Source organism: Heterodontus francisci, chromosome 8 (assembly GCF_036365525.1).
Source record: "Heterodontus francisci isolate sHetFra1 chromosome 8, sHetFra1.hap1, whole genome shotgun sequence".
In the NCBI taxonomy this organism is placed as follows: domain Eukaryota; kingdom Metazoa; phylum Chordata; class Chondrichthyes; order Heterodontiformes; family Heterodontidae; genus Heterodontus; species Heterodontus francisci.
The window spans coordinates 65,942,753-65,957,948 of record NC_090378.1 but is presented as its reverse complement, the minus strand read 5'-3'; the positions used below and the strand labels follow the sequence as shown (position 1 = coordinate 65,957,948).

The following is a 15,196-nucleotide window of genomic DNA, read 5'->3' as shown; positions in this document are numbered from 1 at the left end:
AGTTAAGGAGGAGGAGTGTAAAGTATTGGATGTGATAAACATAGGGAGAGAGGAAGTATTAATGGGACTGGCATCCTTGAAAGTTGATAAATTACCAGGGCTTGATGAAATGTACCTTAAGCTGTTAAAGAAGCAAGAGAGGAAATGGCAGAAGGTCTGACCATCATCTTCCAGTCCTCACTGGATACAGGTGTGGTGCTGGAGGATTGGAGAACTGCTAATGTTGTACCTCTGTTTAAAAAGGGAGAAACATATAAACATAGAAAATAGGGGCAGGGGTAGGCCATTTGGCCCTTCGAGCCTGCTCCGCCATTCATTATGATCATGGCTGATCATCCAACTCAGTAGCCTGTTCCCGCTTTCGCCCCATACCCTTTGATCCCTTTAGACCCAAGAGCTATATTTAACTCCTTCTTGAAAACATACAATGTTTTGACCTCAACTGCTTTCTGTGGTAGTGAATTCCACAGGCTCATCACTCTCTGGCTGAAGAAATTTCTCCTCATCTCAATCCTGAAAGGTTTACCCTGTATCCTTAGACTATGACCCCTGGTTCTGGACTTCCCCCATCATTGGGAACATCTTTCCTGCATCTACCCTGTCAAGTCCTGTTAGAATTTTATAGGTTTCTATGAGATCTGCCCTCACTCTTCTGAACTTCTGCGAATATAATCCTAACCGATACAATCTCTCCTCATACATCAGTCCCACCATCCCAGGAATCAGTTTGGTAAACCTTCGCTGCACTCCCTCTATAGCAAGAACATCGTTCCTCAGATAAGGAGATCATAACTGCACACAATATTCCAGGTGTGGCCTCACCAAGGCCCTGTATAATTGCAGCAAGACATCCCTGCTCCTGTACTCGAATCCTCTCGCTATGAAGGCCAACATACCATTTGCCTTTTTTATCGCCTGTTGCACCTGCAAGCTTACCTTCAGCGACTGGTGTACGAGAACACCAGGTCTTGCTGCATATTCCCCTCTCTCAGTTTATAGCCGTTCAGATAATAATCTGCCTTCCTGTTTTTGCTACCAAAGTGGATAACCTCACATTTATTCACATTATACTGCATCTGCCATGCATTAGCCCACTCACTCAACTTGTCCAAATCACCCTGAAGCCTTTCTGCATCCTCCTCACAACTCACCCTCCCACCCAGTTTTGTGTCATCTGCAAATTTGGAGATATTACATTTAGTTCCCTCATCTAAATCATTAATTTATATTGTGAATAGCTGGGGTCCTAGCACCGATCCCTGCGGTACCCCACTAGTCACTGCCTGCCATTCGGAAAAAGACCCATTTATCCCTACTCTTTGTTTCCTGTCCGCCAACCAATTTTCTATCCATCGCAATACACTACCCCCAATCCCATGCGCTTTACTTTTACATGCTAATCTCTTATGTGGGATTTTGTCAAAAGCCTTCTGAAAGTCCAAATAAACCACATCCACTGGCTCCCCCTCATCAACTCTACCAGTTACATCCTCAAAGAATTCTAGTAGATTTGTCAAGCATGATTTCCCTTTTGTAAATCCATGCTGACTCTGCCCGATTCTACCACTGTTTTCTAAGTACTCTGCTATAAAATCTTTGATAATGGACTCCAGAATTTTCCCCACTACTGACGTCAGGCTGACTGGTCTATAATTCCCTGCTTTCTCTCTACCTCCCTTTTTAAATAGTGGGGTGACATTAGCTACCCCCCATTCTGTAGGAACTGTTCCAGAGTCTATAGAATCTTGGAAGATGACCACCAATGCATCCACTATTTCTAGGGCCACTTCCTTAAGTACTCTGGGATGCATACCATCAGGCCCTGGGGATTTATCGGCCTTCAATCCCATTAATTTTCCCAACACCATTTCTCTGCTAATACTGATTTCTTTCAGTTCCTCTCTCTCACTAAACCCTGTGTTCCCCAACATTTCTGGCATGATATTTGTGTCCTCCTTTGTGAAGACAGAACCAAAGTATGCATTTAGTTGGTCAGCCATTTCTTTATTCCCCATAATAAATTCCCCTGTTTCTGACTGTAAGAGATCTATATTTGTCTTCACCAATCTTTTTCTCTTCACATACCTATAGAAACTTTTACAGTCAGTTTTTATGTTCCCCGCAAGCTTGATCTCGTACTCTTTTTTTTTCTCCTTCTTAATCAATCCCTTGGTCCTCCTTTGCTGAATTCTAAACTGCTCCCAATCCTCAGATCTGTTGTTTTTCCTGTGCCTATGCCTCTTCCTATGCCTCTTCCTTGGATCTAATGCTGTCTCTAATTTCCCTTGTAAGTCATGGATTGGCTACCTTTCCCGTTTTACTTTTGCACCAGACAGGGATAAACAATTGTTGCAGTTCATCCATGCGCTCTTTCAATGTTTGCCATTGCCTATCCACCGTCATCCCTTTCAGAAACGTTTCCCAATACGTCAGGGCCAATTCGCGCCTCATACCTTCGTAGTTTCCTTTACTAAGATTCAGGACCCTTGTCTCAGAATCAACTACGTCACTCTCCAACTTGATGAAGAATTCTATCATATTATGGTCGCTCGTCCCCAAGAGGTCTCGCATCACTACATTGTCAATTATTCCTCTCTCATTATACAATACCCAGTCTAGGATGGCCTGTTCTCTAGTCGGTTCCTCAACGTATTGGTCCAGAAAACCATCCCATATACACTCCAAGAATTCCTCCTCTACTGTGTTGTGATTAATTTGATTTGCCCAATCTATATGCAGATCAAGATCACCCATAATTACAGATGTTCCTTTATCGCATGCATCTCTAATTTCCTGTTTAGTGACATTCCCAACATCACCACTACAGTTTGGGGGACTATATACAACCCCCACTAATGTTTTTTGCCCCTTAATGTTTCTCAACTCTACCCATACAGATTCCACATCGTCAGAACTAATATCTTTCCTCACTATTGCGTTAATTTCCTCTTTAACCAGCAATGCAACTCCACCGTCTTTTGTTTTTTGTCTGTCCTTCCTAAATACTGAATATCCCTGGATGTTCATTTCCCATCCCTGGTCACCTTGCAGCCATGTCTCTGTAATCCCGACGATATCATACCCGTTTACATCTATATGCACGATTAATTCATCCACTTTATTGCGAATGCTCCGCACGTTAAGGCACAAAGCCTTAAGGCTTGTCTTTTTAACATTACTTGTCCCCTTCCCACTATTTTTCACTGTGGCCCTGTTTGATTCTGGCCCTTGATTTCTATGCCTGTCACTTTTCTTATTCCCCTTACTGTCTTTTGTTCTTGTCTTTGATTCCCCCCTCCTCTGACTCCTTGCAAAGGTTCCCATCCCCCTGCCATTTTAGTTTAAACCCTCCCCAACCACTCTAGCAAATACTCCCCCTAGGACATCAGTCCTGGTCCTGCCCAGGTGCAACCCGTTCAGTTTGTCCTGGTCCCACCTCCCCCAGAACCAGTCCCAATGCCCCAGGAATCTAAAACCCTCCCCCTCACACCAGCGAAGGATAGACCGAATAATTGCAGGCCAGTCAGCCTAACCTCAGTAGTGGGCAAATTATTGGAATCTATTCTGAGAGTCAGGATAAACTGTCATTTAGAAAGGCACAGGTTAATCAAGGATAGTTAGCATGGATTTATTAAGGGAAGATCTTGTTTGACCAACTTGATCGAATCTTTGAAGAAGTAACAAGGAAGATAGATGAGGGTCGTGCAGTTGATGTGGTCTACATGGATTTTAGCAAGGCTTTTGGAAAGGTCCCACATGGCAGATTGTTTAGATTTGATTAGATTAGAGATACAGCACTGAAACAGGCCCTTCGGCCCACCGAGTCTGTGCTGACCATCAACCACCCATTTATACTAATCCTACACTAATCCCATATTCCTACCAAACATCCCCACCTGCCCCTGTATTTCCCTACCACCTACCTATTCTCGTGACAATTTATAATGGCCAATTTACCTACCAACCTGCAAGTCTTTTGGCTTGTGGGAGGAAACCGGAGCACCCGGAGAAAACCCACGCAGACACAGGGAGAACTTGCAAACTCCACACAGGCAGTACCCAGAATCGAACCCGGGTCCCTGGAGCTGTGAAGCTGCGGTGCTAACCACTGCGCCACTGTGCCTCCCAAATCAAAATCCATGGAATCCAGGGAAATGCAGCAAGGTGAATACAAAATTGGCTCAGTGGCAGGAAACAAAGGGTATTTGTTGACAGGTGTTTTAGCGATTTCCAGTGGCATTCTGCAGGGCTCAGTACTGGGTCCCCTGCTTTTTGTGGTACATATAAACGATTTGGACGTAAATGTAGGGGGCATGATCAAGAAGTTTGCAGATGACACAAAGATTGGCCGTGTGATAGTTAGCAAGGAGGATAGCTGTAGGCTGCAGGAAGATATTGATGGTCTGGTCAGATGGACAGAAAAGTGGCAAATGGAATTCAACCTGGAGAGGTGTGAGCAAAGGAATACACGATAAATGGGAAAATACTGAGAAGTGTAGAGGAAGTGAGGGACCTTGGAGTGAATTTCCACAGATCCCTGAAGGTAGCAGGACAGGTCGATAAGGTGGTTAAGAAGGCATATGGAATCCTTTCCTTTATTAGCCGAGGTATAGAATATAAGAGCAGAGAGGTTATGCTGGAACTGTATAACTCATTGGTTAGGCCACAACTTGAGTACTGTGTGCAGTTCTGGTCACCTCATTACATCAAGGATGTAATTGCACTAGAGAGGGTACAGAGGAGATTTATGAGGATGTTGCCAGGACTGGAAAAATGTAGCTATGAGGAAATTTTGGATAGGCTGGGGTTGTTCTCCTTGGAACAAAGAAAGCTGAGGGGAGATTTGATTGAGATGTACAAAATTGTGAGGGGCCTGGATAGAGTAGAGGTGAAGGGTCTTAGCAGAGAGGTCAGTGACGAGGGGGCACAGATTTCAAGTGATTGGTAGAAAAATTAGAGGGGAGATGAGGAAAAACTTTTTCACCAAGAGGGTGGTGGGGGTCTGGAACTCAGTACCTGAAATGATAATTGAGGCAGGGACCCTCAACTCATTCAAAAGGAGTCTGGATATGCACCTCAAGTGCTGTAATCTGCAGGGCTATGGACCAAATACTGGAAGGTAGGATTAGAATAGGTGGATCATTTTTCAGCCAGCACAGACATGATGGGCCAAGTGGCCTCTTTCTGTGCGTAAACTTTCTGTGATTCTATGATTCTCTCTCTTTCTCTCCCTCTCTCTCTCTCTGTTCCCCCTTTCTCTCTCTCTCTGACAGTTGCAGAGAGCAGGAGCGCTCAGCAGATGGTTGATCAGTTTTATTTTTAAATCTCATGTCAGTTTCACAGCTGACAGATCCTGACCTCGGGAACAGCAGTTTCTGAACTTCAGACAGATTCGAAGTATTTTTAAAAGGCCGCCGGAAAACCCCGAATCTGTCCAAAGTTCAGAAACTGACGTTCCCAATGTCAGGATCTATCAGCTGTGAAACTGACTTGCATCTTTTTTAAAAGCCAGTCTGACAATGTGGAATTTTTCATCTCCAGTCATGGGCCCCTGGGAAGGATGAGGAACGGCCAGGATACAGTTTACATCCACGGGCTGGATGGAAACCTTTGGTGGGCTGGATCCTGGTCCTTGGACTATATGTTAGACAACACTGTCGTAGATGGTACACACTGCTGCCACTGTGCGTCGGTGATGAAGGGAGTGAATGTTGAAGGTGGTGGATGGGGTGCCAATCAAGCGGGCTGCTTTGTCCTGTATGGTGTCGAGCTTCCTGAGTGTTGTTGGAGCTGCACCCATCTAGGCAAGTGGAGAGTATTCCATCACAATCCTGACTTGTGCCTTGTAGATGGTGGACAGGAATGGAGGAGTCAAGAGGTGAGGTACGCACTGCAGCATTCCCAGCCTCTGACCTGCTCTTGTAGCCATAGTATTTACATGGCTACTCCAGTTCAGTTTCTGGTCAATGGTAACCTGAGGATGTTGATGGTGGGGGATTCAGCAATGGTAATGCCATTGAACATCAAGGAGAGATGGTTAGATTCTTGTTTGAGATTGTCATTGCCTGGTACTTGTGTGGCACGAATGTTACTTGCCACTTATCAATCCAAGCCTGGATGTTGTCCAGGTCTTGCTGTATGTAGACATGGGCTGCTTCAGTATCTGAGGAGCCGCGAATGGTGCTGAACACTGTGCAATCATCAGCGAACAACCCCACTTATGACCTTATGATGGAGAGAAGGTCATTGCTGAAACAGCTGAAGATGGTTGGGCCTAAGACACTGCCCTGAGGAACTCCTGCAGTGATGTCCTGGGACTGAGCTGATTGACCTCCAACAACTACAACCATCTTCCTTTGTGCTAAGTATGACTCCAATTAGTGGCGCTCTGTGCCTCCAGGAGGCGCGAGCTGCCTGCGTGGCGCCAGCAGCAAAGGCAAGTGGAGCCATGATGGGGCCTGCCACTGCCTCACTGAAGAGAGCAGGCAGCTCATCAGAGGCCAGCAGCAAAAGGGATGAGACAGAGTGGAAACAGCCAAAACAGAAGTTCTGTGCACGTTCTGGTGCAGGATACCAGAAGACACAATAATTTTAAATATTAAAGAAAGACTTTTCCTTCGCCCCGCAGCAAGCCCGACAGCTGTCCACTACTGTGCACCAGACTGTTCGGATTTGTCAAAATCGGCATAAAAATTGCTGGGATTAGAGGTGTAAATTTGTTTGGTCCTAATGGTGAAGCCAGTGTAGTGAGTACACAATGGGTCACATAGCTGGCAGAGTTTGAGGCTTACGCAGACAGCAGGGGTCTGTTGCTCGATGGGGCGACATCAATGTAGTGAATGCAATGGAGGGCTTTGTTGCTGTACAATGCTGGGGCATTGGTAATAGAGACATTCAAAACACTTAAATGGCACAGGAGAACGGGATGATAATGACAAGGCTGTGTATGCATTAAACAATCATTATGTGGTGAAGATGAATGCAGCATTTCAGCGACATCTTTTTCGGCAGATGAAACAGACAGATGGGGAAACGTGCATAATTTGTCACATGATTGTGCCAAGCATCAAAGGGATGTAATTATGGAAATGATTTGGATAATCAGCTCAGGGATCAAGTCTTACAAAGTTGCTGGTCAAACTACTTGAAACGCAAGTTGCTTGAAAAAGATGTGTTAATGTTGGCAGAAACATTGAGGGTGGCAGCTTTGTTTGAAGCTGTGGAAGCTCAATTCCAGTTGATGAAATTGGATGCAGGCACTTCAGCTTCAGGGTGTCCTGGATCAAACTCAAGCCAAGTGAACAAGCTTAGATCCTCCAGAGGGCAAGGTAGGAGTAGCCCAAGTAAGGCTGCAAAAAGGTGCTTCAAATGTGGAAATTTGGCACATTTTGGGAAGGATTCTTGCTGCCCTGCTAAAGGCAAGACCCGCAGAAATTGTGGGGGAAAGGATCATTTTTCTAGGAAGTGCAGAAGCAAAACTGAGAAGAGAGGAAAGATGGAAAGGAAAACAGAGGGCAGAGGAATGAACAAGGCAGAAATATATACCAAGTAGTGGATGACAGCAAAAATAATGGTGAATGTGATGAGAGATACATGTTTGCAGTCAATGATGGCAAACATGGAAAATTCCAGTGCTGATTGATGGGGTGAAGGTGGACATCATTGTGGATTCTGGAAGTGACAGAAACGTGATTGACAGGATATTATGGGAAGAATTGAAGAAGAGAATCGAGTGCAGAACACAGAAATGTGTGAAGAAGTTGTACCCATACATATCCAAGATACCGCTTCAAACTGTGGGATGTTTCAAGGCTGTAGTGCAAATGGATGATAAGGTAGATACAGAGTTTGTGGTCATCGAAGAGAAAGGGGAACCAGTCTTGAGCAGAGAGATGGCTCAAGCCTTAGGAGTGTTGCATATTGGATTGAAAGTGAACATGGTGAAGGCATATGCTGAACTGAAGGAGGAGTTCAAACCTGTTTTCCAGGAAATAGGAAAGTTTCATGATCATCAGTGAAGCTGACGATTGATGACAACAAGCCAATAGCTCAGCCTGGACAAAGGACTTCTTTTGGATTGAGGAGCAAGGTTGAAGCTAAGATCCAAGAGCTTATTGATCAAGATATTGTTGAACCAATAGAAGGACCAACACTTTGGGTGAGTCTAGTAGTGGGAGTGTCCAAACCAAATGGAGACATAAGACTGTACATCGACATGAAACAGATAAATGAGGCAGCGATTAGAGAATGCCATCCTATACCAACTGTAGATGAGATTCTCCAAGAGATGTCGACAAGTAAGGTGTTTTCCAAGTTGGACTTAAAGTGGGGGTACCACCAGCTAAAGTTGCACCTAGATTCTAGGAAGGTGACAACGTTTGTCACACACTGTGGACTGTACCAATACAAAAGGCTGTTATTTGGCATAAATGCAGCACCTGAGATTTACTAGCACGAGATCCATAACATAATTCAAGGTGTCTCAGGATCAGCCAATATTTCAGATGCCATAATTGTTCATGGTACCTCTCATGAGGAATATGATGAGAGGTTGAGACAAGTGTTGGCAAGGTTGCAGGCAGCGGGGCTAATGGTGAATGCAGACAAATGCCTATTCGGAGTGTCAGAGCTGGTATTTATGGGTCAAGGCATTAATCCAGCAAGAGTGAAAGTTAAGGCAGTTACAGAGGCAAGAGAACCACAAAATGCCAGTGAGGTGAGGAGTTTTCTTGATCTTGTAAACTACTGTGCAAAATTCATACCAAACTTTGCTACAATGGCTGATCCATTGAGGAAGTTAACGAGGAAGAATGAACGATTTGCATTTGGCCAAGAGCAGGAGGATCCATTCAAAGCACTGAAGGAAGGTTTGATGAGTGCTCACACTCTTGGATATTACAATCCCCAAGCACTAATGAAGGTCATTGCAAATGCCAGTCCGGTGGGACTAGAGCAGTGCTAGTACAGACACATGCTAGAGGACCCAGAGTCATCGCTTACGCAAGGCAGTCTTTGATGGATGTGGAGAGGCAATATTCTCAGACAGTGGAAGAGGCCTTGGGACTGGACTGGGCAAGTGAAAGATATCATGCATACTTGTCTGGCATCGAGTTTGAGTTGCTGATAGACCATAAACCACTGGAGGCGATTTACTCTCCGAGGTCAAAACCACGTGCTCGGATTGAGAAGTGGGTACTTTGACTTCAGCAATAGAAGTACAAAGTTAGTCACATTGTGGGGAAGATGAACATTGTGGATTCGCTGTCTAGATTACTGAAGGTGGACAAGATGGAAGGGTCTACACTAGAGAAGGAAGCGGAATTGTTTGTGCGATACACTTGCCATCCAGAGCAATGATAACTAGGGAGATAGAGAGAAAGTCAATCTCAGATCCAGAACTAGAGAACATCAGGCAGAGGATCCAGAGTGTGGGAGAAGTGTGTACACAAGTCCTATGTTTTTTGTGAGAGATGAACTGTGCACAATGGGGAAATGTGTGCTCAGAAACAACAGCGGATGGGTAATAAATGCTGGCCTAGCCAGCGATGCCTACATCCCACCAACAAATAAAAAGAAACAGGCTTGTAGTGCCAGGCTGCTAAGGAATAGAATGGTGGCATTGGCTCATGAAGGTCATTTCGGAGTGGTCGGTAAGAGGCAGAATCTGAGAACCAAGGTTTGGTGGCCTGGAATGGAGAAGGATGCAGAAACATTTGTCAAATCCTGTCATGAATGTGAAGTTGTTAGCCGACCCAACCCCCTGAACTAGTACACAGCATGTTGCTACCAGCCAGACCATGGGAAGACGTAGCCATAGATTTTTTTTAGGTCCGTTCCATCAGGGGAGTCAATTCTGGTTGTGATTGACTATTACAGTTGGTACTATGAGTATGTTGTGATGTAGTCTACAACACCAGAGAAAACAGTGACAGCACTGACTGAGATATTTGTGAGGCATGGTCGTAGTATGTAGTATTGCTCTGTACTTTGTAATCAGACAATGGGCCGCAATTTATCTCTCAGATGTTTGCTGACTACATGCAGGTTACAGGGATTCATCACGAGTGATGCCAAAATGGCTACAAGCTGATGGAGAGGTGGAACGTCAGGATCAATCTCCAGCGAAGCAGATGAGAATTGCTCAGTCTGAAGGAAAAGACTGGAAGGAGGCACTTCTGTTATATATGGCTATGTACAGAGCATTACCACATACTACGACAGGGAAGATTCCAGCAAAGTTGCAGTTTGGACGCAAAATCCACACCAAGATGCCGGAAATCAGAGACATCATTGATGATCAAGACTTTCAAGACCATGATGCTGAGAAGAAGGGTGTGTCAAAGTTTTATGCAGATCATAGAAGTGGTGCCAGAGAGTCTGATGTCATGCCAGGCGATGAAGTGTTGGTTAGACGAGAGACTTCAAGCAAGATGGACACAACATTCTTTCCAGAGCTATATAATGTTATTTCTAAGACTGGAAATAGGGTGACTGTGAGGTCACCAAAAGGAGTAGAATATGGCAGAAATACATCATATGTCAAGAAATATCAGCGTCACAGTCGTTTTGTGTTGCATAATGTAGTCTGAATTAAATCTGGATGGGAGGACAGAAAATAACAGTTTGACATTGAGATGAGGTTCAGATGGCGGCAGGGACTGAAGAGATACCCGGACCAGGGACCAGAGACTCCAGAGTTTCTGACAGCAGGCTCACAGCTTGCAGGCCAGAGGCACAGATGAAGGCTCATGAAAGGAAGCTGGTACTGCCAAGTCCAGGGACGATAACCAGAGTCCCTGAGATAGCAGGCAGAGCCAAGCATCAGAAATATGAGGATTTTATCTAATGTGCATGTGTTCATTTGGGTAATGCCAGAAAATCATGGACATGTTTTCAGTCTGATAAGAGAGTGATGTCATGATAACTGAGTATTATGTAGACTTGCATATTAGATTCAATCCAGTACTCACATATTACATACAATAAGGGACAGGCTGTACTTGTTAGGAGGTCTTCTGACCTGGGGGTTCAAAGATCAGATAGCACATGTTGAAGCACGATCTGTAGAGTGAAGATGATTGAATATAGTTTGTGAAGCATGTTAAATCTCAGACTTGCTAATTGTCATTACTGGAGGATCCAATAGTGCTGACCTCCCAGCCCGTTAACGAGCTTCTAAAGGAGCTTATTGGGCTGTAAATTGGAGGCGAGCGGGTTCCGCATTCCTTCCCCCGCCCCCCCATTGGCACTTTGAATATCGCAGACTGTCCCGGAGGCGTGGGCATCTGGAGAAGACCTCTGGGATCGCAAATATTTAAATCGTGCCTGACCCCACCAGCATTTGAAAATCCGGCTCTTAGTAGCTAGAATTGGAACAGCATTCCACAGACCTGACTGAAATTGCCCTTGCAGCTGAGAAAGATGAACAGATGATGTAGAGAAATGTGCGAGAGATGAAGGAGGGAAGTTAACAATTATGTGGTGCCATATGTTAGAGCACCAATATACAGAATCATAAAAAACTCGGATGCAAGCTATATCCAGTCCTACAATGGTAGCAAAGAAGATGAAGGGTACTGCCAGGGCAGTCAGTGCTCATTCTAGTATTTGGCATACAGCCACTCAATGCCGCAGAAAAGTTTAATAGCCATGTCAGGCAAGGTATGAGAGCCAGCCCAGCCACTGTACTAAGCACGTCTGTCACTTACAACCACCTCCTGCGCATTGTGTTAAAGTATTTAAACAGCTTGACATCAAGATGGCAAGGGGTTTCCACCAAAGTTATAGCAGTGAAGCATGAGAAACCCCCAAAAAATTCCAGTGTAAAAGTTATTTAGAGAATAAGATTTCAATGAGTCCTTGTAAAGCATCTGCTGAGCTTTTTAAAATAGTTTCCTTGCACCTAGCAACGGTGTATGTCTTTATATGTGTATAATTGCATTGAGTGGGGTAATGACAGAAAATAGAATGCATCATGTCCTCATCACATTTCTGCCTCATTTACATACACTGACCCATTTGAGTAGGAATCCATGTACTTTCCCAACATAATACTGCCCACAAATCAGCGGGTATTTATTGGAAAATCTTGGATATGGAATGTCTCTTATTTACTGTTTCTTGCTCCATTTTATGCTTTAGAAATGCTTAGGGACAGCATAAAAGCAGAACTCTCCAAATGACATAGTGGTGTTTCAATGCATTATGAACAGGAAATTCTATCCACTACCCACTGTCCCAATTCACAATGTACAGTAGAGAGAGTTCCTCATATAAAACCTTATCAATATTCCATGAATTAATGAATAGAAATCAGGAATGGGGGGTCATTGATACTTTATTGAATGTGATGCACAAGAAATCTCCACAGGAGTATGGCACAGTGACAGCTAGTGTATTAAATGGTTTGGAACTGCCGTATACTATGAGTGCAGTAAATCCACCTCCGCACTAAAGATTGTCCTTTGAGTTATGTTGGTTTTATTTATTTCAGACTGTAAAAACAAAATGTATGGATGGCATCATTTATTAGCAATTTTGTAGTTTCTTCTGGAGCTGGTTATAGGGTTAATTTATAAGTAAATACAAGCTGCAATGTAACTCAAAAACAAGCACAAATTAAACTCCAAAGTCTCATGCCAGTCAAAACATAAAAATGGAAGATATCCTCTGAGTTACCCTTGGTGTTAATTAGTGGGTTGAGAATATATTCCTGCATTTTTAAGATTTGGGGACTATAACACGTTAAGGTTAATTAATGACTGCCACATTCAATGCGGGAGATTTATGCAAATGAAAAAATTGGAGTCATAGAAAAGAAAAAGCCAAAAGACTTGCAGGTTGATAGGTAAATTGGCCATTATAAATTGTCACTAGCATAGGTAGGTGGTAGGGAAATATAGGGACAGGTGGGGATGTTTGGTAGGAATATGGGATTAGTGTAGGATTAGTATAAATGGGTGGTTGATGTTCGGCACTCTCGGTGGGCCGAAGGGCCTGTTTCAGTGCTGTATCTCTAATCTAAATGGGTGAATGCAGTATTTCTAGAAGCTTCAGAAGCCTTTGTGTGTTATTTCATTTTTATTGCTAAAACTCAATTCGTGTTCAATATTATGAAAGGGAACTTGTGAAAGCTTGGTTGAGCTGGACCTCTTTGAAAAGTGATAAATTCCTAGGCTACAGAGCGCATATATTATCCAGATAGTTGGACATTCTGTGATCTCTGCAACCTTCGTTCTGCTGGTCAGAAACCTGGAATTTTACGGCCCCCAAATGAGCACTAAAATTTGTCTATGGACGAATACATCAAACCCAAAACCCCCTGAGGAGCACCGATGGCAAATCCCCACTCACCGACAAGGAGTCAGTCCTGGATCGCTAGTCGGAGCACTTTGAAACTCTCTACAGCACCAAGTGCACAGTGCGTGATACTGCCATCAGTCGCATCCAATAACAGCCTGTCGAAGAACTGGATGAGAGGCCAACTCTGGAGGAAACTGTGACCACCATCAACCAGATGAAGAACAAGAAGGTCCCCTGAGCCAATGGAATTCTACCTGAAGTCTTGAAGCATGGGGGCCCTGCACTATACACCAAGCTCCATGAGTTCTTCATGGCCTGCTGGGAACAGGGCAGGATTCCACAGGATCTTCGTGATTCCATTATCATCACCTTGTACAAAAACAAAGGAGAAAAATCAGACTACTCCAACTACCATGGGATCACCCTCCTTTCTATTGCTGGAAAGATCCTGGCTAGCACACATCTGCACAGACATGTGCCTACCATTGCAGAAGAAAACCTCCCAGAGAGCCAGTGTGGTTTCAGATGAAGCAGAGGCATCATAGACATGGTATTTGGACTCAGACAATTACAAATGTCGTGAGCAAAACAAAGGCCAGTACGTCACTTTCGTAGACCTCACCAAGGCATTCAACACTGTGAGCAGAGATGGACTTTGGAAAATCCTTGAAAAATTTGGATGCCCACCCAGGTTCCTGGCCGTGGTGAAGCAGTTTCATGAAAATCAGTACAGACAAGTCAAGCAAAACAGCAACCTCTCAAGTCCCTTCCATATCTCCAATGGCGTGAAGCAGGGATGTGTGCTGGCCCCGACCCTATTCACCATCTTTTACAGCATGATGCTGCAGCAGGCAACGGAAGACCTTAAGGAGGGAGTTTACATTCGCTTCCAGACTGATGGAGGTCTTTTCAACCTCAGGCGTCATCAGGTTCACACAAAGACACAAGAAAAACTCATTCATGAACTTCTTTTTGCTGATGACTCTGCTCTCCTGGCCCACAGTCAGTCTGACCTGCAACGTATAACAACACATTTTTCCGAGGTGACACAACTCTTCGGACTAAAAATCAGTTTACAGAAAACTGAAGTCCTGCATCAGCCTGCACCCCAAGAAGAATATAGACTACCAAACATTGTAATCGAGGGAACCGAGCTGAATGCCGTCAAGCAACTTACTTATTTGGGGAGCGTCATCTTGTTTAATGCCACCATAGACAAGGAAGTGGAAAAAAGGCTTTCAAAAGCAAACAGAATATTCGACAGATTAAAACATACAATAATATATATTCGTTAAAGTAAATTGCAGTTTTATTTTGTGTTGTTTCCTTGGGGAGATAAGATGTATGATCCTCTTTTGCATAGCATCATCTTATAGTTGCCACCGTCCTCCTTTCTTTTCATCTGGAAGGAAATGCAGATAGGCTGAACACTCCTCCATATCCTCTACTGTTTTAAATCATGAAACAGACAACAAAACCTGGATTTCTCTTTGAGGCAGATGGCCCTATCAGTTGTATCACTGGAGGGGAGCCTCTTAAGTAGATGAGGTGAGAAGCGCATAAAACACCTTAAAGATTAGGTTAGTCACCATCACAGCTCAGACTCATAATCAGAGCAGGTTACCCAGCAGCGATAATACCAGAGTGTTAAACTCTCGAATGGGAGACCTGCATTCAAATCTTGGTCTCTACTGAGAAAAAAAACACAGATTTTCAACTGTTTGAGTTAGATTGTTTGTCCTTCACTATATTAGGCACGCATACCTTTTGGCAAGTTGAACAAAGTGTATTGGAGACATCCATAGTTTAAACCATTTCCCGCTCTACCTGACTGCAGGGAATAGCTTGGATATAGGCACCTCACCAGAAATATTGGAGAAAATAGGGTATAATT

General features: G+C 44.0%; 1 protein-coding gene across 1 annotated transcript in view; it reads left to right on the top strand.

The window, feature by feature from the left end:
* Positions 1-15,196, top strand: part of lrrc7 (leucine rich repeat containing 7) — a 278,045-nt gene that overhangs the window by 144,824 nt on the left and 118,025 nt on the right. The window lies entirely within an intron of this gene.